Genomic DNA, 27,416 nt, shown 5'->3' with positions numbered 1-27,416 from the left:
AACAAGGAAATGTTACTTTATATAGATGTCATCAGTCTAATGGCGTCTAATAATGACACAGATGGGTTTACATTGGAGTTAGTTGAAAGCATTAGTTGAAAGTATTATTCACAAGTGTACCTTAGGAAGTGGTAACTCAGCATTTTCCTTGTTTCCAATCAAACTCCCCTGGAAAGTAAATTCTCATGGAGGTGAAGCACATTTGTATGAAAAATGTGATACAAATGAACAGTTATTTTCTATGCAAACTTACAACTAAAGCAAATAAACAAGCCCAAACAACAGTCCCAAAGCATGCCTGTGCAAGTTTTTCTTAGAATCCAGCAAATTGATGTAAGCATGCATGTTGAATTCAGCAGTGAGCCTCCATTTAAACCAAATGAGGTTGGAACAGAGCCAAAAGCAGAATGATACAGGTGTTGTCATTGATGTCAGTGATGGAATTCAAATCATTCCCCAACCTTTGCATAAGATACAGATGAGTAAAGTGATCAATAGTTAGATTATTTCTTGTTGTTTGAAACATCTGTTGAGGTTTTTTTCCTTTTTTTTTCTTTTTTTTTTTTTTGAATTCAAGGTAAGGGATTCATTAAAATTCCAGCCAGCAGTCCCAAAAAGTTATTCCAGTTTTGAAGGGAGAGTTGACCAGTATGGTTTTAATAACTACAATGGCTCAACAATTACCAAGATGTTCGAGTTTGATGGCTGTATCCTCTTTCCCAGGGAGAGGAAATCATACTGCACCACTCTGACCTTGTGCAAAGTTATTGCAAGTTATTCCAACTTGATGTAATTCATGTACAATTTGTTTTTTTCTAAACTCTGTCTTTATACAGCTACACCTACACTTTCTTACATATAGAAGCAGATAGCAGCTTTTAAGTGGGATGGAGAAAGAAAACAAAGGGAAAACATAAAGAGAACAACTGAAAGAAAAATATGATGTTATTTGTGAGCCTTCCTTTCTGTATCCCTGTTTATGCTTAAATCCATCGTTTTACTGTCACCTTTATGAATGGGCTTCTTCTGCTTGACCTCTACTCTTTCTTTCTCTCTTACTCTGTCTATCCTGGCCAGGTTTAGGTAGCAGACATCAAACTATGTAGGAATTATGTCACTTTGTGTGTCTATGTATACATGTAGTGTATGCGTTTAGATTTTAGTCTTCATTTGATGATTTTTTTTATTTGCTAGGCAAATAAAAACATGATTATTCATGTAGGAGGTGTTATTGTCTAAAATAGTAAAGTAACAAAGCATAGCAGTAGTGGTAGTAACAACCTGTAGTAGTAATAGTATTGGGTCCTGGGAATCAACATGCCATGTAGAATACTGGGTATTTGAGGGGCTGGTTTGCCATACTTGTTTGCTGCTGCTGACTGTTTACATAATGCAGAGGATAGAGGCACTATTTATACTTTTGGGTACACTAGACTACAGATTTTTGACTCATAATATACAGAGAATGATCAAAAGAGCAGGTAATATGATGCAACAAACTGGTGACACTGAAGAAGAGCAATGTTTACGTGAATTAGGAATTTTCATTAGTTGTAATGTCTATAACATTTTCTAGCTGATGCCCTTTGCCTTCTTTCATCAATTTAGTTTACATCAATCAGTTAAAGCTAATAACAGTGACCACAGGCACGGTCTAGTACAATTATCTAGCTGCCAACAAGTATCACTGTGATGTTACTTTATATGACAACACTTTCTCAAGCCCATTATGGTAGCAATTGTAATAAAAGTAATAACTGTAGTGGTAGAGGATAATTTCACAGTTTTACAAGGCTTCCATACTGTTCTGTTCAACTTCATTCAGACAAATCCAGGACTGACTCACAGTGTGAGTGTGCAATTACAGTAAATACAGTGGATAAAATGTACAGTTGTAACACATTTAACACTATCGTATAGAGGCAGCGGTATTCCTTCCTGCACCTATTCTTATTAACAAGGGCACTTACAATGACTCAAATTAAAACTCCCATTAATCCGTCAGTGTAATCCTTCCATTGCATGGAGCGGTCTATTCAGCCTGAGTGTGGATTAGAGAACACTGAGACCCTGTGTTGGTGGTCACTGGTGTATAACACCTCATAAAGATAATATGCTATGTGTGTGTGTGAGCGTGTGTGTTTCCTGCTGTGCTGGTGGTCAGCATTGTATAGCACAGAAAGCATGTGTGTGTGTTGGGGGGTATGTTGTACATGTGGATAATGTGCTTCTTTTCTCCCTTTGTGGTTACCTGGTGAAGGGGAAAATCCCTGTGAGGTGGTCTTCTTGCAATGTGGACTACAGAGAAGGGGGCCTGTAACAGAGGAAACAGTGAATTAATAAAATAAGCCCCCAGAGTCGAACACTATTTCTAGTCAGAGGGCTCATAAATGGATGGAGGGGAGAGTCTGGCTGCATAAAGCCAAAGTGGGGGCCACAGATAAAATGTCACCATTTTCAGGTGGCTGTCCAGAGGTTTAAACTGGCGCTCTTCATTTAGTAAAACTGATGCATGCTGACAATACTTCATGTTATCCCTCAGTGAATCGGGTGGTCTCATTGAGATCTGGATCTCATTTTCAAAAAATAAAACAACATTGAAATATACATTCAACAACACACTTAAGCCATTAGTAATCAAAGTCTAAGACTGTAAAAAGGAATTACAAATGTTGAATATGAGATTTCAACACGTTATTGAGAAGGAGAAGTGAAAATAGATAGCCTATTTCGACAGGCAAAAATGTGACAGGAGAGCTTCAGCAGGAGGATAGCAGCGGTTTCTTTACATGTGGCAGCAGGATTAGATGAGTGACCATTATACCCCCTTTTCCGCCAAATTTATTCTCTTGGTGTTCCCTGAAGTGACTGGCACATTGTCAACGTTCACTCCGAGTGCTTATTTTGAGTCCCAAATACCCCAAATGAGCTGCCTCTTTGTGTCTGCATTCTCGCAACTCTGACTCCAAGTCAGCCTTTTTTCTGTCAAAGGAATTTAGTTTACAGGATACCTTTTGTCAATCACCCTCTCCCCAACTACTCATCACGTTGCTCACGTTGCGTCCTTTATTTGTATGTACAGTCTCTCTAAGTATCTATAAAATCCTAATTTCCAACCCCCACAGTGAAAGAGAGAATAAGTGCACCTCTTGACCCCACCGCATCTCATTCCCTGAGATCATTTGTTAAACGCAAATTGGAATTGGTGGGCAAAAACGCTGATGGCGAATGGGAAACTGAAACAGTAATAATAATAAACATTTATATCCCTCTGCTGCAGTATGAGAAAATCTATACTGTACAGCCTTCATACAATCATGAAAAGATATCGGTCAGAGATGCACGGCTGCACAGCTCTCACTGGAGCCTGGAATGAATGTATTCATCATGCACTGTTGTTGCATCCCAAATGGCGACAATCTTAAAAGGTGGTCCTAAACATAAAAACAGTTTATATTCATTTGAAGCGATGATGCATAGTGGTTTGTAGGTGTGCATCTACAAAGAGATGTACAGCATGTATATATTCATGGTTGACTTTTATAGCCATGAGAACGAGGCCCACTAGTCCACAGCAGCAAACAAGCAGATATAATTCTGTTTCAGCACCACCATGGGCTTATAGAACAGGAAAGCTGGAAGTTGATTGTTCACTCTAAACCATCCATCAAGTCAAGTATGCTCAGAACTTAACACTATGTATACTCATGATTTAGTCTGTAGTGGTCTAGTGATGAAATGCTCTTAGTCAGCAGATAATAACAAGGACAAAAATCTTGTTATTCAACCCTGTTTAAAAAAAAGTGAATTCTCACAAGTACACTTTCTTCTTCATGCTGTTTTCAAGCACATTTTATTGGACTATCATCATTTTATTAGACTAACATCTGTTTCCAACCTGACTTTTATGTCAGTATTACTAACCTCTTTATGATTAGGAAACGCAACGTTTTGCTGTTACTAAACTCCCACTTGCTTCCTAAACTGTTGTTGCATTCCTGAGATGTATTGCTTGTGGAGTGGGACCAACATCTTCCGATTAGATCAGCACTACTTGTGAGTCTTGTGTCATTTTCTCTGCTGCAGCCATTTATCCATTTTTGCAAGCCTACTGGAATGTTTTCCCAGCACACCAAACCAAATCATTTCCAGCAAATCTTGCTGTATTAATGCAGGATAGATGTACCATGGTCATGCTGTAAAAAACATGGGTGGCACGCACAAAGTGTCAGGTACAGTGCAGAACAAAAATCTCCTAATCCCCTAACTCTTTGCTATTCATTATTATTGGGCAGCCGTCCCAAATACATAAGGCCCCTACCCTGCTCAACCCAGTCTGCCAAGCTCCAACTCTGGGTTTGATGTTCCTCCAACATCCAACAGGCTATGATTATTTCATTCCTTTTTTAACATAACACATAAATTATTCAACCTTTGCTAGACCAGATTTGATTTTTTTGATTTAACAAAAATGACTGTGTGTGTGTATGCGTATGCGTCCACGCATCTAAGGGGAGACTGAATATAAAATCATCTGCAAAGATAATACCTCATGCCTTAGATGACTGATGGATGGTGAAGGGGTGGAGTAGAAGAAGAGAAAAAAATGCAAGTACTCTGGAATAAATGATGACTGCATTAGCATAGGATGGCAAATGCTCCTTTCACTCTGCAATAAATTGCCTCCCATCCTCAAGACAAACTGTCCACACAACAAGTGTACAACTGTGACAGTGGATAGTGTGTATATGTGTGTCTGTATGTGTGCTTGTGACTTTTCTTGCACAAATTCTGCTGGATTTCTAGCCAATTACACTTTAGAGTGCAGCAATGCAGTAGCAGCACTGCAAAAAGCATTTAAAAAAGATTATTATACATTGACATAAATCCATTACCTCCAGGTTTTGCAACACAGCTAAGTGTTTTCAAATACCCATTGGGTAGCAATACTAAACTTTTACTGTATCAATGTGATGAAGTCCTAAAAGTTATAACTTAGTCCCTAAAGCATTTAATTGTTACATTAATTAGCTTGCGATGCACAAGCCTCTCATTAATTCATACCTTTACAAAAATGATTCCTTTATCCTTTGGCCTCATTTTCTCTCTCGTTACCCCTTTCTTTCTCTATGTCTCTCTCTCTCTCTCTCCCCTGCCATTTCTCTCCTCTCCTTACATCCTCATCTCTGCTAATGAGCCCACTTAAATCTATGCCAAAACACAAACAGCAAGAGGAGAAGAAATAGGTACAGTGCTTACTGGAAGCCCTGTTTGTTAAAGGATTCATCATGTGAGCTGTTTTCAATAAATAATAAATGCAAACGCTGACTTTTGTCTGCAGACGAGACTTCGGGACATGAATTATGTATTATTATTCCTGGATAGGGCAATACAGGGACAGCGTGGTAGTGTGTGTTGTGTGTTTGTGTGTATGTGTTGTAGATCCCTGGTACACACTGTGACTGCAGTTTCTGAGGCTTACAATCAAGGCACTTATGTGGACTCAACTCACTGTGATTACAAGTCTTAAGACATTGTTTTGTGTGCAAATACAACCAACGGTCCAAACTTTAAGCTCCTGGAAGCTCATTTTGACTCTGTATTCAAACTTAACTCAAAATGATGACAAGCTGCACTGTTAAAGTAATATTATCAGTTTATCTTATTCTAATCGAATCTCCATGATTGGTTGGATGATGGAGAGCAGGATATCCGTGTGTGTTTTCATGTACACTCACTTGTCCTGTGTGTGTGGGAGGTGTGTGAGGTGGCTCCACCAGCACATTTGTGTTTACAGTATTTTTCCATTTGATCTCTACTCTCTCCCTTCTCTCCTCTTTTCCCCTGCTTTTTCCTACTCTGCAATCATGACAACAACAAAGAAAGCTGCGTTCCCACTAACAGTGAAAAGGTTCCACTTGCAATGCTAAAATGTACGTGTTTTGTTTTTTTTTTCTCTCTGCTTCTTGTCTGTTGTCACCAGGGAACATGAGTGAAAAACTTGATTGAAAATCAGGAAAAAAGGGAATAATTACAAAGAGGAGAAAAGGCACCCATCCACCCGCGACAGCAATCATCAGTGATCTCTGCTGTCATTTCACTCCACACTAAATAATTCATCAAAAGAAACAAAGGGGAAACAAATATGCAAATAAACCCCGAAAAGGCCAGTAACATCGGCCTACCGCCACATGGGAAGAATAGTAGTGGATTATTATCATGGCAGGTTATGACTGTGATGAATCTGAATTCCTCTTGTTTCATCTACCTTGACAGTACTGAAGTCACACATACACGCTGAAAAAAAAAATCTGGAGGGATTTGAGGGTTTGATTGAGGAGGAAAGGGAGGGTGGGAGGGATGGTGGGATTAAGGACAAGCGAATGGAAGGATTGAGGGAGGGGGAAGGAGAGGCAGGGAAGAGGGGTAGTCGACATTGGAGGGAAGAAGAAAGAGATTTGGTTGGGGAAGGGAGGAAAGGAGGGAGGGAAGCTTTTGAGGGTGTATTCGACAGTACTGTGAAAGGTAGCCATCAAGGGCTTTGATGAAAAGTGCAGGCCTTCTAAAGCTTAGGAGTGACAGCATATGATTTGGTCAAAGCATGACGCTTTTCAAAGGTAGACATTCTCACTCCCATTCATCTCTCTCGGGTTGAATATAACTTTTGGGCTGAGCTCTGGCAAAATTCCGAATTGGTTTGACAGATTGACTGCATGTGGTATTGTCCCTGTGACTTACAGACAGTAGGCTGACTGGAAATATAGACATCCTGAAATGAAGGGGATTACATGTAATGTTTCAACAAACTGCCCTAGATCAGCAGCTATGCAGAAAGACATATTTTTATTAAGAAAATGACATAAGATGTATAATTCTGTATGCCTAAAAGAAACCTCATTATATTTGCCCTTGATTCCTTTATTCATACAAAAATGCTTAATAAAAGTATAACAGCTATGCATGGAATAATTTTTGAAGAAGCCCAAAAACCTATATGTTAAAACATGCAGTGACTATGACTTCTTCCAAAACCCATCTTAATTACATTTGTAGCAAGGAAAACACTGGTGTTTTAAACATTTTACACACTGTGGGAGTCAGCTTTTTCATCCTTCATTATACACATAATTTATAGATGAAATATGTGTTTTTCTTTCATTAGGCAATACCTTAACATATGACCACTGCTGAGCCAATGGCCACATAGTCTTCTTGGAGTGATGCTTGAGGCTTATTAACAGTTTGGCTTGGTAACAGAAATATGGACAGGCTCTCTGAGCCAACAGTCGTTAAAATTAAGGGGTTTACAGTCCCAAGTCAGTGGTAACAGGTAACTGGCCTGTCAGATGATACTGGTGTGTCATTTACACACACACACACACACACACACACACACACACACACACACACAAATACATTATGTTGGAAATAGCGTGCAATTTAACACCTACGCAAACAGGCTCATGATACTGCTCTTTACATGTAAAAGCATGCATGCGCACAAAATTGAACATGCATGCCTCTGAGGCTCTTGTCTGATAATGGTGTCTAGTTTTATCTCTCACATAGTTACACACACACGCGCACACACACACACACACACACACACACACACACACACACACACACACACACAGATAATAGTGTCTAATTTAGGTCCTCATATCTGCAGAGTTCTCCAGAGGACTAGACCTCATCAGGAATATATTGGTGACCTACATACTAGGAACACACAGACAGAGACACACACCAGTATAACTGCACATGCTTCTACACTGCAAGGCATCTGCAGTACATGTCTGCATGCAGACACAGGCACAGAAACATGCATGTACACCCTGAGTATAACTATGCAACTACACAATCAGATAGACATAGAAACACAGACATGTGGGAGTGTAAACATGTCTATATGCTGTATATATGTCTGTGTCCACCTACTCAAAAACAAACAAACAAAAAAAAACATATGCAGATATGCAGAAACAGATGCACTCCCACATCTACTTTGATTCTGAAAAACGAACTGAAAGGAAAAACATATTCATAATTCATATTGAAAGTCATGAAATGACTGACAGAAACGTTGTAGATCTAATATTCAGCTGGTGAAATAGAGGTCAGAAGCATATTAAAGCTTGGTGCTTTATTTATAGTACTGGTTTGGAAGGTTAAGTGCATAATTTATCATTGAAAGTTGAACCACTCTTTAACAACATGATGCTTTTGAAATGCTATATGAACAGACGCAGTGGCAGCCAAACAACAGCATTACTTTCAGGTAAGTGGTGTGGCAGCAGAGACTCATTTTGGCTGCTTGAACTGGCTCACAGACTTCACTTCATTTCTTTGATGGCCAGCATCAGTACATGATTATACTTACATTATCCAGAGTTCATCTGCCTTTATTTTACAGTGTGTTGCAAGACTTACTCCTTTTAAAGCTTCACTGAAGGTAAGTAAAGACTGACTTGATACATGCTGCGATACCTAGAGTCACATGTTTTAGGATTCCCCAAGGAGCACCTTACCTGAATACTGTTTTGGGGTGGATTTCCACTTTAAGTGGTTGTGCTTTTCTGTGGAGAGTAGATCTGCCAATGATATGATACAGTAACTGCACCATGTTTCTGGTGGGGAGGACTGGAATCACTGTATCTATGCTGTATTATGCATTCTGTTGGCACTAGACAGACCTCCAGTCATCATTCATCATTCATGGGCATCGTCTGTCAGCTTTACAGTCTGCTAAATGGCTGGATGGACCTGACAGAGAGTGAGAGAGAGAAACAGAGAAAAACTAAACTAAACATATCAGACAGCCTGACTCATAGAGTTATCACCATTGCAAACACCTAGTCAGAGACACTGACCCAAGTGAAAGATAAAGACAGTGAGACAGAGAGAGTGAGGTGTGAGATGACATTAAAATGAGAGGACATAAAGGAAATTATTTTTTCTATATGGGTACTACTATTTTTTAATGACCCTGTGATATGAAGACTCAAACCATATTCAGTCTCAGGTTAAAGACAGGTTTAGAGTGCCTGCTGTAAGATATCTGCCAACGGATGGAGACATACTCAGACATTTATGGGTGAATGTCTGCTCAGCACCATGGTTATAAATGGCTAAAATAACCTGACTCATACACAGTAGTGGTGGCTACATTTGAAGGAGAAGGAATTGAGGTTGGACCACAACTGATGCAGAAATAGGCATTTGAACCAGCATGGAAACACATTAACTATTTTCACATTTATGGGTGGTGAGAGGGACTCAGCTCAATGCCAAAGAGGACCTGACTCATGCATAGTAGTGTCTTTACTTAGCACCGCAGCTAAAATGTAATGGCGGCTCTTGGAGCTGGTGTTGGACCACAACTGATGGAGTACATCTATAGTGTCTTAACAATAAGTGACAGTAGATTGTGTTTTGATTTATATCTGCCAATAAAGACCAGCTAAGTGTAAATTGGGTATTGCATGACTAAGACAACGAAATATGATGGTTATGGAAAGATAATAATTCCTTTATCTGATGTTAGACCATATCGCACACGCAGCCTCCTCCGGAAAATTTTCACAAAACTAGTCTTTCATCTATGTCAACTGGTGCTGGGCCCATCTTATCTGGGGCCCACTTTGGCCAACTAAGTAGGTCCCATTTGGGTGAACCCAGGCTCTCTATGTGGGTCCTAGTTGGGTCACTAATGGGAAATCAGTGCATGGGCTCAGAATGGACAACACAAACAGGATCCATTTGGGTTTAACAAATGGGTTAGACATATGCAAATACAATCAATCCCACACAGGCTAATTACATGAGTCTGAGGTAGTACACAAATAGGTAATTTGTATATGGATTCAGAATGGGGAAATACATATGGGGCCAAACAATATGGGTAAGGCATGGGCAAACACAGGCCGAACATAGGTGTCTGTCTGTATGGGTCCAAGGCTGGTCAGTAATGGGTAAGAGGATAAGAGGGATCAGGATGGGCAGTGGGTTGGGACCCCTATGGGCCAACTGTATTGGTGACATATGGGCAAACACAGGTCGAACCCGGCTATAGCTTTTGTGTGGATCCGGGCAGGCGGTTTCAGAATGGTAAAAGCATATGGGGCCTATCATGGCAAACCATGTGGGTAAGACATGGGCAAACACATACAAAACATAGGTGGTCTCCTATATATGGGGGCAGGTGGGCTGTCTATATGGGTCCAAGATTGGTCACTAATGGGTAAGAGGATTATGGGGGCTCAGAGTGGGCAGTGGGTCTGGGATGCATGTAGGTCAACTGTATGGGTTACACTATAAGCAAACACAGGTCAAACAGAGGTGTAGTCGGCAAATGACCTGCATAGCACAGATGTCTTTTGGAGTCTGAAATTGGGCAAGAGACTGTTGCACAGTCATTGCTTAAATATCCCAAATGAGTTATGGTATTACCTTCATCATGTTCCTGCTCAATATTAATATGGTCAACAACAGATTATGGTATACAGTGGAACTTGCAAAACAACATTAGAGAAAATAAACAGAATTCAATATAGAACAATTACATTAACTACAGGAGCTATGAAGACCCACATGTGCATCACTAATGGAAATAGAGGAAGTCCTGCTCAGTTTAAGGTATATCAAGTTGTCAGCTCATTAGGTCAGACTACAAGGGAGTGTGGATAGCCATCTAACAAAATCAGTTACATAAGTGTTGGGACTACTCCATGAATTCAAAAGAGTGTGGGTGGAACATGGACAGATCAGCAGATCAGTTCAGACTTAAAGAGTTGGAGTATAGTCCTGTAATAGCTACGAGCAATATCCTCCCCTGGATACTTCCAGTCCCCAAGTAAACATAGTGATACTGGAGAAAAAGAAAGAGTTCAATGATCAATAAAGTTTTGTGTGTTACAGCAAAATGTTTATCAGCTCCATATAGTTATATCAAAATGTATACAAATGGTTAAAAATATCCAGAAAATGGTCACTGTGGAACAGGAAGAACGGGCTAACTATCTATCAAGTAGAGATGACTGAGATTGTAAAGGCTTTAAGATGGGTGGAAGAAATCAGACCCAAATAGCAACAGTCATATGCACCGATTCCATGGCAGAACTCCAGAGTTTTATATATGGTCAGTCAGTTAGGGAGGTTAGGCATTTCATTTCGGATGATGAAATAGCCAAAGTGTCGATGAAGAAAGGAATGTAAATTAGTATTTCTGTCGGGAAAATCCAAAATAAAGTCAGAACAGTTGAACAGGTGTCAAAAATGGGAGACAGAAGGGAAAGCAAAACACTATCATGGGATACAGAAAAGGATATCAAATCATTGCTTTATTATCAAGCCCTTGACAAGACTCCCTACCACTGTGTTAGGTTATTGCAGGCTATGGATACTGTGCAACATATTTTTATATTAATAATAAAAAACAGGAAGACAGAATAATAAAGTGCAACTTCATTCATTTAGCGTATTGTGTTTTATGTTCGGTTTTATTTTTACAGTAGACTTTTCTTTTCAGTGGCATATTGGACAGGGATGGAGTGCAGCCTACTGAAATTCCACCCAGTGGCCACTTTATTAGGAACAGTTGTGCATCTGAACACTAATGCAAATGTCTCATCAATCATGTGGCAGCAAGTCAATATGCAGGCACCGGTCTAGAGCCTCAGTTAATGTTCAGATCAAACATCAGAATTGGGAAGAAATATGATCTACTGTGGACTGGGTGCTGGTGTCAGAGGGGATGGTTTGAGTATTTTGGAAATGGTTGCTCTCGTGGCATTTTCACACTTAACAGCTTTTAGAGTACACAGAGAATATTGCAAAAAACATAAACAAACAAAAAAAAAAGTAAGCAGCAATTCAGTGAGGCAGAAGCACAAGCGATAAGAGCAGATCGGCCAGGCTGGTTCAAGCTGACAGGAAGGTGACAGCAACTAAAATAGCCATACAGTGGTGTGCACAAAAGCATCTCAGAACACAAAATGCATCAAATGGTGAGGATGATCGACTGCAACAACAGAATGTCTTTATACCACTGGAATAATTATAGACTTTTTAAATTATAGACTTTTACAGTTATAACTGTATTTCCTTACTCCTTAAAAGATTTAACATAGATGAATTAATATAAATTAATTAATATAATAAAAATGTTAATATTTTTCAAGACATAAAATGGAAACAGATTTTTACTTTAAATTTAATGATCTTTTTTTAAAACATACTTTGAGAGGATTGAATTTTAAAACTTTTTCCCTGTCAATTTTCTGTTCATCATTATTATTATTATTGTTATTATTATTTTTTATTTATTTTAGTTAGGATTTCCCCCCTCACCTATAACTGAGTGATTTCATAATGTCTGTATTTATCTGTAGAGACTCTGCCCTCTGCCTGTATTTTTATTTTGCTGTGTTTGGGATGCTTCTGGGTGTCAACCTTTGGGCAGTGGATGTGGAGCCCCCAGCCAATAGCAGTGCACAGGGTGTGAGTTCAAGACTTTTAGCATAGTGACCAGGTTAAACCACTGTCTCCCTCTCTCTCCTCTGCTCCACTCTGCTCTCTGTCTCTGTGTCATGAATGTATAAAGAGCTGCAGGTCTGTGTACCTGTTTGACCAAAGGCAGGGCTGAGATACACACACAGAGCAGACAGGCTACAGTGGTCAGGATGAAGTTCTGCATTCACACACAATCTAGCAATGCGGCACCTTCTTGCAGGGTTGTGCTGAGGTGTGGGCATGTTTATTTGTGCTTAAGAACGTAACTGCTGTGAAACAATCTGAAAATAACATTTTATTTCTCTGATTCACGGCTTTGTTCTCACCAGCACCCCACACTCTCTTCATTCACTCTCTAGCTCACTCGACCACAACTGCTCTCTCTCTCTCATAGGGTGACCAGATGAGAATGGATGAAATTCGGGACAGGGGAGTTGGGGGTGGGTGTAGTCATGTAGCCACAGTGGGCATGGCCTCCAGTACATAACATTAAGGGGCGACACTTCAATTCATGAAATACCCACAAAGGGTGAATGCACCCCAAACTGTGCTACCAAGCAAATAGTATCTCAGCACTCCTTCACTATTTACACGTATGTAAACTACATAATATCCATACATTTGGTGCAAACTTGGCTCCTTCCTATGCAAATGAGCCTCATTGCAAAAACAGCGAATTTTATTAATGCAATGCGACATTAACACACACACACACACACACACACATACACACACACACACACACACACACACACACACACACACACACACACACACACACACATATTTCTATGTAAGCAGACAGCTACTTCTCAGTAGATCAGAAGAAGCTGTCAGCTGTTGACTTGCAGCTATCATCCTAGTCTATCTTGAGAAGTTTCTCATCAGTGTGTTTAATGTTAAATGTGTAAAAAAGTGTTTTAAGTCATTTTTGTGACTTCTCCAATGATCTCAAATGCTAATACTTGTATGGGTGTTGAAACTTGTTCAGATTAATTTTGATCACCCTTATCCCATTTATAGACTTTATTTTATCATTAAAATATAACAATAACAATTAATATAATGAATGGTCACATTAAAAAAAAAAAAAAAATCAGACAGCATTTTGTGGAAGAGTCAAACGTTCAGTGTACAGTTTTAATAAACTCGGTACTGTTTTTCAATACACTCACTCTTAATTGTTGATTGTATACTGTTTTGTCTTCATAAAATGTAATTATCACTTATCTTTATTGCACCATTGGTTTTGGCCTTGGTGCCCTACATTTTGGCTGTGATGCCCCATTGAATTTGTATTTATCAAAGTCCAAAGTGGCCTTACCCTAAAAATGACTTAATTCCAGGCCTGTGATATGTCATATTTCTTAAAGAGAGTTTGCCATAATATTTTCCCCAGAGGGCGCAGGACGTTTCAGTTTAATTCAAACTGCTAATATGTATATTTGTTAACGTTTTGTCACCATTACAGAAACACTAGGTAAGTGAAGTACGATAAGCTTTTCTGACACTGACTGCTGTTAGTTATTGGTTTGATTAATGGTTTACAGTCTAATAATGTGTGTTTGTATTGATTACTGATGGTGCCTGATCAGGCAAATTATCTGCTAATTGTACTCAGTTTCTAACAGCAGTATGGAGTAAATGGTTGCCCTTTGTTTTTAAACTACTTTCCTAATTAAACATGATGTTCTTGATGGTGTTATTAATGACTCCTGATGAAACTTGAAAGCTCAGCATTCTTGTTGTTATTTAGCTTCCCTTTTTATAAGTCACATTAACATTTATTCACCCAGAAACATCTAATATTTTTCTGTATAATATGACCCTCTCTTTCTGTCACCTGTATCTGCAGTGTATTTACTGGTTTTTCACACATGATTTCAGGCCAATTGGAGGAGTTAAACCTGTGACTTTCTGCCTTTGTATAATTATCCAGGCTGCTGCTGTTTCTACTGTATTTCATGCAGCTTGCAGGGTTTTCAAACAGAAATACTCCAACATCCAGCAGCTGAAAGTGATGTGACTCGACAGTGGTTGAAGGTGGTTTCTGTGGGCAGCTGTATAAACTGTGTAGCTGTTTTAAAGTTTTAAAGTTGTAAAAATACCTTGTTTTCCCACGCATTCATCCTGGAAAACTTGGAAATTTAAGGCTGTTTTCAAGTACAGGATGATCAAAAACATCAAAAAAAGAATATCCCTTATGGACAGTTTCAAAGAGTCAGGTGGATTTGTGACTCTGACTCTGACTTTGAGAAGCAGGCAAAAAGCCTATCAAAGCGACTCAAGGAAAAGTCTTACAAGCCACATATTATATCCACTGCTTTAGAAAAAGTCCAACATGTAAACCACAGCAATCTATTGCGCAAGTCCTACAAACAAGAGGGGAACTCCTCCAACTCATGTTTTGCCACTTGTTATAGCACTAAATCTCAGAAAATCGCACATATCATTCATTCCAATTGGGCTATCTTAAAAAGTGACCCTAATTTGAGATCAATTTTCCCTTAACCACCAGTTATAACCTACAAACGAGCTCCTAATATAAAAGAAAAAAAGAGTACGTAAAGAGGACATGTGGCTAAAGAAACCCTCGGGTACTTTCAAAAGTTTTATTAAAACATGCAAGCACTGTTCAAATGTGATTCAAACAAAGACATTTACTGATTTGAAAACAGGAAGAAAGTACAATCAGAGAGACTTTGTTAACTGTAACACTACTTTTGTTGTATATCTTCTCACTTGCCCATGTAACTGTTTTTTATGGCACACACCAAAAGACACCTTAAGGACAGACTCTCAGAACACAAACACGCAATCAGAACGCAGAATGTGGACTACCCCATGGCCAAACACTTCAAAGAGGTACATAATAGTAATCATTCCTTGTTGAAGATAAGAGGGTTTAGAATTAGTTAAGTCGTCCATCAGAGGTGGCGATCATTTACGTAGACTTCTCCAAAGGGAAAGTTTTTGGATTTTTAAACTTGATGCAATGGTATATCCTGGTTTAAATGAGGAGATTGATTACACACCTTTTCTATAAATGTAGAAGATTATTACAGCCAAAGACGACTGATCTTTCATTTCTTAGGCATTAAAATCTCTAGATCTTAAAAACATTAGTAATTCCCAAATATTACAAGATAGAGAAGGTCAAACTACAGGCCTTATTTTCATACAGATGCATTTGAATTCATGTCTATGGTCAAATAATTTAAGTAATTGATTATTTTTGGAAACGGATTGATTTGATTTATGTAATCTTAATGTTGGTTTGGTCATTTATTACTCATTTTTGTGCAGGATGCTTTTTGAGTACTTGAAGAGGCGTGCCATCTTATGGCTTCTCATTGTGATCCAATTGCTGTCGCCCACCTGCATTCACTCATTAATCAGGATTGGGTGACTCCCCCTGTCAAGTTTATAAAATGTCTGATTGTTGTTTGTTCACCTTTGTCCCCTGACGAAGACTTTTATGGTCAAAACTGGTCAGTTTTTATTGTAAGTAGCCATGTTGAATAAAGGCTTTTTAACTTAATTCTAGAGTTTATTATTCCTGCTCCACGCATGAATGCCTGAAGTTTGTTGAACCTTGAAGTTTGTTTTTCCTTCTACAGGATGATACCTTTTGGAATGTGATTGTCTTCACCGATATAATCTAAGAAACCTTAACCCAAAATATTTTCTATTTGTAAAAAAAGAAAAAAGAAAAAAAAGTTGTTAAATGAAAATTTGTTAATAACAGGAACAGTCAGTGTGTAGTGTCTGTTCTTTCACTTCACTGCTACATTGTTCAACAGTTTTTCTTGTAGATTTTCACCAGGAGCAGGATGGGAAATAATCTCAAAAGGAATCTAGTTGTAGTCTTACAAATAGTGACCCTGCAAGATCCCCGGTCTTTGCAAAATTTTATAGTCTGTGACTAAAATCTCAGTGACTTATGACACATTGTCTTTAGATGTTCGAGGGTGCAGGGGAGGAGCAGTGATTTTAAAAGTGTGGGGGTTTTAGGGGTGGGACATGTGTACTGCAACCCCCCACTTTCAGCCCCCATTCCATTCTCCACGACATGCCAAATCAAAATTAATGCCATGCATTTCTACATTCATACAATTTTTTCTACTACTATAGTTGTAACCATTGCTTCAGCTTACTATAAAATAATTACTGAGACTATATAACTGTGACAACTCAGACAAATTTATTTAGGGTTTAGTTTACTACCTATATTCAATTATTTGTATGAATTGCTGTACTGGAGCAAAGCTATCCATATCAAACTTCAGATAATCACAGATTATCCTTATCCTACTTCCTTACATACCTTATAGACAAACGTACACTTCCATTAAGATGAAATGGATAGGCATAGAAAACAAATTAAACCCTGGTTTGGCATCTTCAAATAATTGATTTAATAACATTAATAATTACAGGTTCAAACTGGAAATGTATTAGCACAGCCGCCTGTGTGTCATGTTAACATAGTGGTATGTCTGAGAGTGACAGAAGCATTTATCATCTTATTTGAAAATTGTTCAGATCCTTTTATTCTGGTCAATGGGGTGTGTAGCATAGACCAGGGGTGCGTAATATGGCCCACAAAGGGCCAGTGTGTATAATAAATTCACAAGAAAAAAATTTTGTCTGTCCCGGGGGGTAGACACAAACATTCTTTTCCTGTGAATTTATTTTTGACCTATTGTGCCATAGTGGCATTAGTATTTACAATACTAGATGTAGCAGAAGGGTTTTAATTATACCCATCACTGTGAATATGTACATCTAGGTCCAGTGTAAAACCCATGTGTGTGCAATCTGCATGGGGCAAACATGGAACCAATGGGGCTCAGACAGGTCTTATGCATATTGCCTTGCCCTAACATCCAATGTAATTCTGCTTGAAATCCATGTGGGTAATTGACATGGCCCCATTATGGAACCCGTGGACAAACCCACTTGCAACCCAGATTTCAGCCCATGTAGTTCCCATTCAGCATCCACATAAAGTTTGAAGTTGGGACCCTGATAGGTCTTGCATATGTTGTCTAATTGGGCCCCACCTTGCACTCAGTGCAATCCTGCATGAAACCCATGTGGGCAATTGGCATGGGGCTGACATGGAACCCTTGGATAAACCCACCTACAACCCATATTCTAGCCCATGTAGTCCCAATGTAGTACTCACACAGAGCTTAAGTCTTGCGTATGTTGCCCAGTTGGGCCCCACTTAATACCCAGTATAATCCTGCATGAAACCCACATGAGCAATTGGCATGGGGCCAACATGGAACCTGTGGACAAACCCACTTGCAACTCATATTTCAGCCCATGTAGTCCCCATGTAGTATCCACACAGAACTTAAATCTGGGACCGAGATGAGTTTTGCATATGTTGTCCTGTTGGGGCCCACCTAACACCGAATGTAATCCTGCATGAAATCCATGTGGGAAATTAACACGGGACCGTTATGGAACCTGTGGACAAGCCCATATAAGGCCCATTTTTCGGCCCATATATTACCCACATGGCCCCACATACAAATGTTGGCTTACTATGATCACAAAGTTTTGAAAAGTTACTCCAGGCTTCACCACCTTGCCAGAAAATGACAAGCTTCCTTTCTTGTTGGGGTAACAAAGAAGTATTACAGGGCAGAGACTCATATACCCCTTCAGGGTGAATTGTAATAACTTTGGTAATCCCCTAATTTTTCATGTAGCCACATTACCAGGCAAAATTTTAATTTGTCCTATAGTTATAACCAAATACTTGAAAAATGAATGATTTTCCATAACAACCCGCTTTGCTTTGTGTTTATTTACCAGTTAGGAAGTTTTAGCATGCTAACAACCTAAATTAAGATGGTAAACACAGTAAACATTATATCTGCTAAATACTAGCATGATAGCGTTGTTATTGCATGCATATCAGGCATATTAGGTGGTGCTTTGAGCTAAATAGCATAGCTTTAACTGAGCACCTTGCAGAGCAGCTAATGTAGCTATAGACTCTTAATGTTGTTTCCATTTCCATGTCTATTTCAAGGCAATCAATTTCTAACAGTTTGAAATTTGGCTGTTAACTGTCAGATCAAAATTTCATCCAGTTTTTAACCAATTAGGTCCACGTGTAAACTTATCTGGATACACTCGAATAAACATTCATTTATTTTTTGAGGATTCAGGTATTCTTCAAAAATCATGGCTACTAAAAGCCAGTCAACATGAGTATATCACTGTTTAATTTGATACAGATTCATAACTCTTAAAAAAATAAATTAAAAAAATGTGCAGCCTTGACAGAGCTATGCATTCTGGTTTCTTTCTAGTTACTGTATGTTTTGTTTTACTGTATGTATCCAGTTAATTAATATCTTACATTATCATATCATGTTACAACTGATGTCTTTCTTTCCCTTTATCTTTTATTTCCTTCTCTGAATGCTTTGGCAACACAAATGTAACATGTCATGCCAATACAAGTTGAAACTGAAAAAAAATGAGAGTGGGGGTTGTAGTGTGATGGCGATGTCTCAATTGCATGATGTTATTTTCATGAAATGAGACAGAAAGTAAAGGAGAGGAAATTTAAAGGGACAAACGGTGTAAGAAAGACTGACAGACAAACATAAAATAAGAAGAGGGTGAGCATAACTGACAGCGTTTTGTAATCATACATTCAATGTGTGCTACCAAAGAGCTGAGCCACTCTTATGTAAACCAGAATGAAACATTCATGAGCGAACCATCGTCTCACATTGATTGGGATAGTGCATGAATGACACATATGGCAGGTTGGCTATCTGAAACTCATCTATAGCAAATGGGAACACTTTGAAAGGTGCAATGCTCTAGTCAGATATAAAACCCTGAGAGACAGACAGAGGCAGGAAAAGGGACAACCTTTATTGGCATGAATAGAAAGGACCTCATATTGCCAGAGCAACTGAGGTTATATTCAAACCTTAAGGAGAAAGATAAAGTGTATGCCAAGGGAGAAGATGAAGAACAGAAAGAGGGGGTACATAAGTAGGAAGGGAGGGATGAGAAGAGAGACAAGGATTAGGCAATAAAAAGACAGATGAGATCAAGAGACAGCTCTGACACGCTCAGGCAGCACATGCTTTTTGTGAGCCTGGGAGCAGCTGAGCTAACCACACACATACACATACACACACATATGCACAAAGACTCTGATGTGGTTATCTGTGACTTTGTCTCTGACTGGGTGTATATATGAGATGTTTGGAAAGGGGCTGTACTGTAGGAAGTTGTGCCAGATCCCCAACACCACACCCCACCATCATAAGGAGAAGGAGACTTAGTGGGCTTTGGGCTTCTGTTGTGGTTTCTTTAATTCTCTCCATCTCTTTTTTCTCTCTGGCTCTCACTCTATCTCTGTCCTCCCTCTCCGTCTTGTTTCTCGGTCCAACGCACTGTTTCCCTTCGGCTGTTTCTCTGCATTTTCTTCACTCTATATCCATCAATCTTTCGCTCATCCTTAACCCATCCATCTCTCACTTTCTCAGAGGCAATACATACCAATGAATAACATTTGTGGGGATCTAATGGCATGATATCTACATGTAACAATTCAAATAGGCTCTGCAAATGTCTGCAGCTCAACTATCTAAACTCAGACAGAATATGCCAGGAGCTTTGAAAGTCTTGTTGTGTCTACACACATGTTTTAAAAGCATTTGTTATAGCACATCTGCATGACAACTAAGAACTGACAGGGAAGTTGAGGTATGGAAGGCAGAAAAGCGGATAGAAAAGTTTATTTAATTTGGGTGACAGCATTTAGACTGAGCATCTCAGACACTAAAGGAAGCACAAGTTTTAGGACAAAGTCAGATCTGTGCCACAAATGGTTAAAATACTTGATCTTTTTGGCATGTGTAGGTCTAAGTGCTGCAACATGAACACAGGAGGAGTTTAGATTATGACTGTAATAAGTATAGGAGCCTCCTGCCAGATAAACCGCACCGCTCTGTGATCATAAGGTGGTGGGCTCCGTTGAGGTTTAGGGCTTCTGTTGTGGTTGCTTTGTAGTTCGGAGCAATTCTTTTTTTTTTTTTCCAGGACTATCAGGACATTCACTCAGCATTTCTCCGTCACTCAACTTATGTCTCTCTCTCCCTCCAATCCTTTTTTCCCCCTGTTCTGCTACAGTATGTTTCCTTTAATGGCTTGAATGATATAAAGAATAACCAGCACTACATTTTATCCTTTGATTTTCTCTGACTTATAACTGCTCTTACAGTTTCTTTCCTCCTCCCTCCTCTTTCTCTTTATTCTTATATAAACCTTACCTTGTCTGTGAGGGAGAAAAAAGATTATGCCTCATTCTAACTTAAAAGAAGTTTTAACCTGCCTTCTGTGCCACATGTCATGCAAGCTGGATCAAGACTCTTGAGGTTTGAGTAATCCCCTACTCACGTATATACTCATGTATATACACCCACACATTCTACACAGACACTGACGTGCACCCCAGCACACACACAAATACAGACAGAGATCTGGGTGCACTTATACACACTTAGAACCTGACAATCAGATTTTCTGTCTTTATGAACACTTTTCTACAATCCACCCCCACACCTCCTCTTCCCCTTTTTACAAAACCTCAAACGCCCACACACTGCCTCTTGATTCAATTAAACCACAGTCAAGTCAGGACTGTGACATATACCCCCATTGAGGGAAGTGGGAGATGTGTGTGTGTGTCTGTTTTCTGTGTGAATCAGAAAACTTCAAGACCTCCCTTGCCATGGCCCTTCCTGCTCATTGTGGTAATGGATGAGTGACCTTTGACCCCCTAACACATTCTATGCCTGCCTTCCTCTGGGCTCTCTGTCTTTCTTTTTCCCCCACCTTATTTTTTTTTGTTTTGTTTTTGCTCTTTCTGTCCCTTCCTGTCTGTCTGTCTCTGTCTCACTCTCAATATCTCTTCCCTAATGAGACAGGGACTGTCCTCCCTGTGGGGAAAGAGGTCAGTGCCCCTGACACAGACGCACACACACACGCACAGATAAACATACAGGCATAGACTGCACACATGCATACACACGCAGATAGCACACATGCAGACATGCACACATCCATGCAGATAAAAGGACAAACCCCCACCGCCCACAACCACTGCCACATACACATTCACAGTCACACAGAAGCACACACACACTGACCCAGAAATCCCATCTCTGTTATGCAGAACATCAGTTAGCTGATGGTGGAGCTGATTATGCAGCTACCCTCCGCTAGCCCACAACTCCCTGGTGGATATCTGCCTTTAAAACCCCAATCCCAAATGTCTTTTTAGCATATCAATAGAGAATTATATATTCCTAAACAGTAGGTCTTGCATACATACAGCTTTTCACAGCTATCTCATCTCATCATGTCACAATATGAGCCTGTTTCAAAAAAGACAAATTTAGGCAAATATTTCACACAGAAAACTTCCAAAAGTAACATTTAGCTGTCACACTGATGTAAAGATTACAGATGTTCTCCGTCATGATTTGTTTCTCTATCTATCAGCATATATTCTATGCATATTGTATATTGTATAAGCAAGTGCAGATATGTTATTTTCAAAATGATAATGAGTAAGAAAAATGGAGGGTGTTGTCATAAGTTTGGCAAAGTCTTGAGTATAAAACTTTTACTTCCCTAGGCTGTGTAACTTTTTGTTTGTGTTTTACTACATTCTGGGGCATTTGGCTGTTGATCAGCTCAACCAATAAACTGAGGAAACAGAGGCACTTTAATCAGTAGTATCATGTATTATGTTCCTTATTAGAGTTACATAGCATCAGATTGCAGTCTGATTTTGTGCCTCTGACTGGCATCTTCACCATAGCCAAAGAGGCTCATGTGTAATGTAATATGTAGTGTCACTAAACATACAAAACTTAATGTAAAACATTTATGCTCAATAATTAAAACACACCCCTATAGAATTATTTTCAGAAGACTCCTGTGTGTGTGTTTCAGTAATATAGTTACCAAGTTAATTTTCAAAAGTGAATTTATAGTAACAAAAGAATGTTTCTAGTCCTTCACCTACTCTCACTCTCCACTGGCAAACAAAAAGGTCAGTTTTAGTTTGGATATTGCCAGTGGCCTTCCATTACTTAACATTGTACTTGCAGGAGAGTCATCCCAGCAGATTCCTGGGTTGATAGCTCCAGCATGAAAAGCTGACAGTCAGTCTTCTTTGGCTGCATTTTGCATTTATCTTACAGTGAGTGTGAAACCTCCTGCACAATGTGAACGAGTCAGCAGCAGCCCAGACACTAACTTCTGATCACTCTACAAATACCTTGGCTTCACTTGGGCCCAGGGGGCTGGCTTTATAGATTGGTGCAGTGCAGGGGTGAGGACTGGTGACCCCAACAAAGATTGCTTGCTAAGCAAATAAGCAAAGTAATCTGGTTGTGTGTGTGTGCATGTGTGTCCAGACATACATGCAAGTGTGTGTATATACGCCATATGTTTGTGTATTTGTCTGCAAATGTGCCTGAGCATGTCTGCAAATATGTGCATGTGTGTGTGTGTGTCTGTATGTGTCTATGTGTGTGTGTGCTTGTCTGCCTGCTCATGAGGAGCTGAGAATGCTCTTGCATGTTCATTGATAATGTCATGCATTGCCATTCTGCATGTTTTAGCTTGGTAATTGAAAGGCCATCTGTGATCTACTGGGGAGGTTTAGTAAAGGGTAAACTACAAGGCTCATTATTTTAGGCGTGGGAAGCCCTTGGAGGCCAAAACAAATTAGTTTGTGTCCACTTTAACCTTCTGAAAACTCAATTACTGTAGGTAAGGTGTGTACGTGTGCAGTATCCATGCATGTTCTTTAGGAGTTGGTGCAAACTTACATACATGTTCTCAAACAGCAGTAATAAAACAAAGTCAAGTTGACCTGTAGTTCTGTGTAGACAAAACCAGCTACTACTTTGTCAAACAGACAATGCTGCCTTGGCCAAAACTTTGTCGAACAGCACATGAAACAAATGAAATTGATTACACATAGTAGGTATGTGTGTGTGTGTGCCTGCCTTTGTATGTCTGCTGGGTCCATAAACATGGAAACAGACATGACCTGCATGTCTCAGCAGTTTCCTGTGTAAGCTGAGCTCTGCACATGTGTGTGTGTGTATGTCCCCATGGTTCTCGCATCACTCCTCAGGCCTGCAGAGCAACACTTTCCACTCTATTAGTGTGTCTCAGTGTCTGTGCACCAGCACATGTGTGTCTGCCTTTACATGTATGTGTGTTTCCATCTGTCTCCTGTCACCAGCAGTCCTCTCTGCACCATTAGGACCTGTTAAGATCAAGGGTCATTTCTCTAAAGGTCAAAGTTCATCCATCTAAAGGTGAAAAGTCACTAGGGTTAGGTCTGCTGTAAGGTGACATTGGACAATCACACAGCTGCAGCCTTGACAACTAACACCTTTGGGAATTTGCAGAACATCCCATGTGGGCAGCATACAGTATATTCAATATAAAGACATTTCACAGTTCTTTTATAAGTGAAGTGACATGGGAGCCTGTCCTGAAGGAAAAGTGGTTACTTTAGTATTCTAAAAGTAATGAATGAATTACTTGCTAAAATGAGATTAAAGCCCTATAGGATGTGAACACTTCTGACTTTGATAACTTCTATTGGTAGCATCAAAAAAGCTATTGGGAGACAGCAGTACATGCTGCAACCCCCTCTGGCCAAAAATCAAACCCGGGGATGTTGAGATGAAAGGGTTGAAACAAACACATAGACAACACCAATTTTACAAACCAATATGCCATAATCATTTTTAGATGTTATCACATAATAATTCACATAGGGGCTTTAATTATTTGCCAAATAATATTTAAGATATATTATGCTGTGGTTGTATTCAGTAGAGAAGTGTAAGTACAATAAACATCTAAGTAAGAAAGAATGAGATCTGCCTGAGAGATGACTCATTTGAAAATATCTTGTGTCAGTCTGTGTTGAAAAGAAGACTTGAAAGGGGAGGAAGTCCAAGTTCACCCTTGAATTAAGCATAGGGGCTGTTTGGCTTACACACACAGACATCCGTTAACATCCACACACAAACACACCCTTACTCTCACACTAACACACAAAAACTAACGCACACAATGCCCAAACAAATATCTCACCAAGGCACAGAGTCAACCCATTCACCCAGCCCCAGCAGTTAAAAACAAAGTTTCCCCCTCCAGCTAAACTCAGGCCTGACCATAATTAAGTCTGCTCTTTCAAGTGATTTTATTGAATTCCACTTCACTGCTGTATTTTTTTATTGTTTTTATTTCGTTTTTTTTTGTTTTGTTTTGTTTTTTTTGATACTGCTGTATTCTGTTTCATTGTGTGTCTTTTAATGCTAGATAACTTGAGACTGGTGAAATCAATGCCATTATGCGCCGGTATATTTCTTTTTTTTTGTTTTATTTTGAAGCATCTCATGATTGTATTTACAGACATCATTGCTGGGATATTTTCAATTATACAATATGGTTATAGAAACGCAATCACAAGGTTTTGAAGTAGTGGAATTATTACATTCAAATCCAATCCAGGCAAAAACATAATGTTAACCAGGTTAACCATTTTTAACTATCCATCCATAACCATAAAGATGCAAAGGCACCACATGGTCTGTACCGCAGTTAAATTTCTGGCAACATTGTTGCTTCATCTGCATCAGCTAAAGCTGCATAGCCAGAGGTCATGAGGTTTGTCATTACAGTGGAAAGAATGTAATTAAAAGATGAGATAAGAGGTGATTGACAGTCATTAATGTGCTATATAAAAGATACTGACAAGTCTCCTTCTCTTACACATAAACATATTGCATACCACTAATGGACACACACTATATGGACATTCAACATGAGAAATTGTACATATGCACCATATATGAACACTACTGCCCAATACATATAAACATACACACAAATACACAAAGCCTAGACAGGTATAATGAGGGCTAATATGAGTCTCTGAGTAGATGTTATCAGAAGAGAACAAATGTTATCCTGCAGGGAAAGAGCCTATACTCATGCTGCTTTTCTTCTCCATTATTGTATTGGCAGGAAAGGAACCTTGGTTGCCAAGGTGATACTTTATATCATTTGGGGTCCTTTTATCGAATGAACAAAAGCCTGGTGCATGCAGTAATCAATAAATAGTAATGTTATTGGCAGTAATAGTCAAAAACCTTTCAATAACAGTTTGGTTTCCCACATTGTCAGGGGCTTATCTCCTACCTTCTGTCTGTCTCACTCCTTGGACTAAATCTTCTAATGTAAAATAGACACAGTCAGGTATACAGGGGATAACTTGAGAAATATGGGCCATAATAAAGTAGAATATCAGCCATATCTAAAAACAGTATCTCTGAGGCATGTTTGATCAATTTCACCCACATTCCTTGAAACTCTAGCCATTTTTTTCTACCTTGAACTACTCACGTTAGCAAAAAATTGCTAAACCTCTGAATTCACTCCCAGCCCACACAAACACTAATCCCCTAAACCCCAGAGTGTGTGTGTGTGTGTGTGTGTGTGTGTGTGTGTGTGTATGTAGGTGTGCATATGTATGAATGTGTCCATCTTCTCCCCAGTTGAACAGGATGTTGGAGGTCAAAGAACGGGGTCAAAGGTCAAAGCCTGACTAAATAATTACCAGATACTCTTTCCAACGACACAAACACAAAGCTCTGCGACTATATGGGTTGTTATTTTTGAGATGTCTGGACAGCGTCTTCCTCTGTGACCCCCTTAGCTTGTGCACACACCTTCACCTATACACAAACACACTTGAACATGCTCTCTTTCCATTGCTGCCTTAGTGGCACTCACACACCTGCCCAACCCCCACACACACAAAGTGTCCAGCTTGAGAACTTGTCCCACTGACAGGCTATCAGTCAGGAAACAGGGGGGAGAAAAGGAGACCAAGAAAGAGAGGCAGGGTGGCTAGATTTAGCCTGTCAGTCACAAAAGGTCAAGGGTCACCCTGAAAGCCTACTGACATGTATGCACACACACACGCATGTGTGCACTGGCACACACATACAATGGTGTTCATCAAAACAAGGTCAAAAGTGGAGGGCAGACAGCTGGTTGGGTTTACACACAGAAAGAGAGAGAAGACAGCTGGGTAGTTTTACTAGCGTCTGCCCTTTAAATTGAGACTGGAAGAAAGTTTAAAGAGGGCACAAGTGAATGTTTACAGCAGGGCAAAGAGGTGCAAACACTTATTTCAATTGTTCTGAATGAATTTAATATCAGTAACATGCCTTCAAGAATTTGTTGTGGACTATAAGGGAATTATTTGATTAGGAAACAAAACCCTGTTAATTATGTAAATGGTTCACATTAAATAATAACTTTTTCTCTTTAATTTTTGCTACAGGCTTTGCATACCATAGCTCTCTTTTTCTGGCATCCTTTGTAAACTGATAAAACAGAAGAAGAAAGATTCAAGAACTTTACTGTCATTATGCAAAGACAATAAAATTGCAATCACATCGACCTCACATGCTGTATTTGTATTTAAGACTTCACACATATTTACAAAAAATAAATAAGACAGGAATGAGATAAGAAATATAAAATATCAGTGATAAAAAGTACAAAATCTATGCAATACAATTACAAAATATAAGCAATATTAAGTATAAACACAATTAATAATAAAATACAACAAGATACAACTAATAAGGGTGCAAAAGCATCAGCAGCAAAAGTACAGTAAAGGTGTGGCAGACAGATGTGGAGTGATGGTGTATTGGGGTGCTGAATGACATTTGTGGTTGGTGTAGAAATACTGCACATAATTAGTGGCTTGAAGTGGCATTTAAGTAAATATTGCA

At 39.2% G+C, this 27,416-nt stretch overlaps 1 long non-coding RNA gene across 3 annotated transcripts in view; it reads right to left on the bottom strand.

Annotated features, from left to right (window-relative positions):
• LOC121906357 overlaps positions 1-27,416 on the bottom strand; it is a 115,775-nt gene that overhangs the window by 24,234 nt on the left and 64,125 nt on the right. For 2 of the 3 annotated variants that reach the window (XR_006098607.1, XR_006098605.1), the window contains one exon: positions 2,252-2,314. This is a non-coding gene — a long non-coding RNA (uncharacterized LOC121906357). Of the gene's footprint in view, positions 1-2,251; positions 2,315-8,531; positions 8,767-27,416 lie in introns of all 3 variants that reach the window. The other variant, XR_006098606.1, reaches the window with a different exon arrangement.

This window comes from Thunnus maccoyii, chromosome 10 (assembly GCF_910596095.1).
Source record: "Thunnus maccoyii chromosome 10, fThuMac1.1, whole genome shotgun sequence".
NCBI lineage: Eukaryota > Metazoa > Chordata > Actinopteri > Scombriformes > Scombridae > Thunnus > Thunnus maccoyii.
This window is presented reverse-complemented; position numbering and strand designations above follow the sequence as displayed.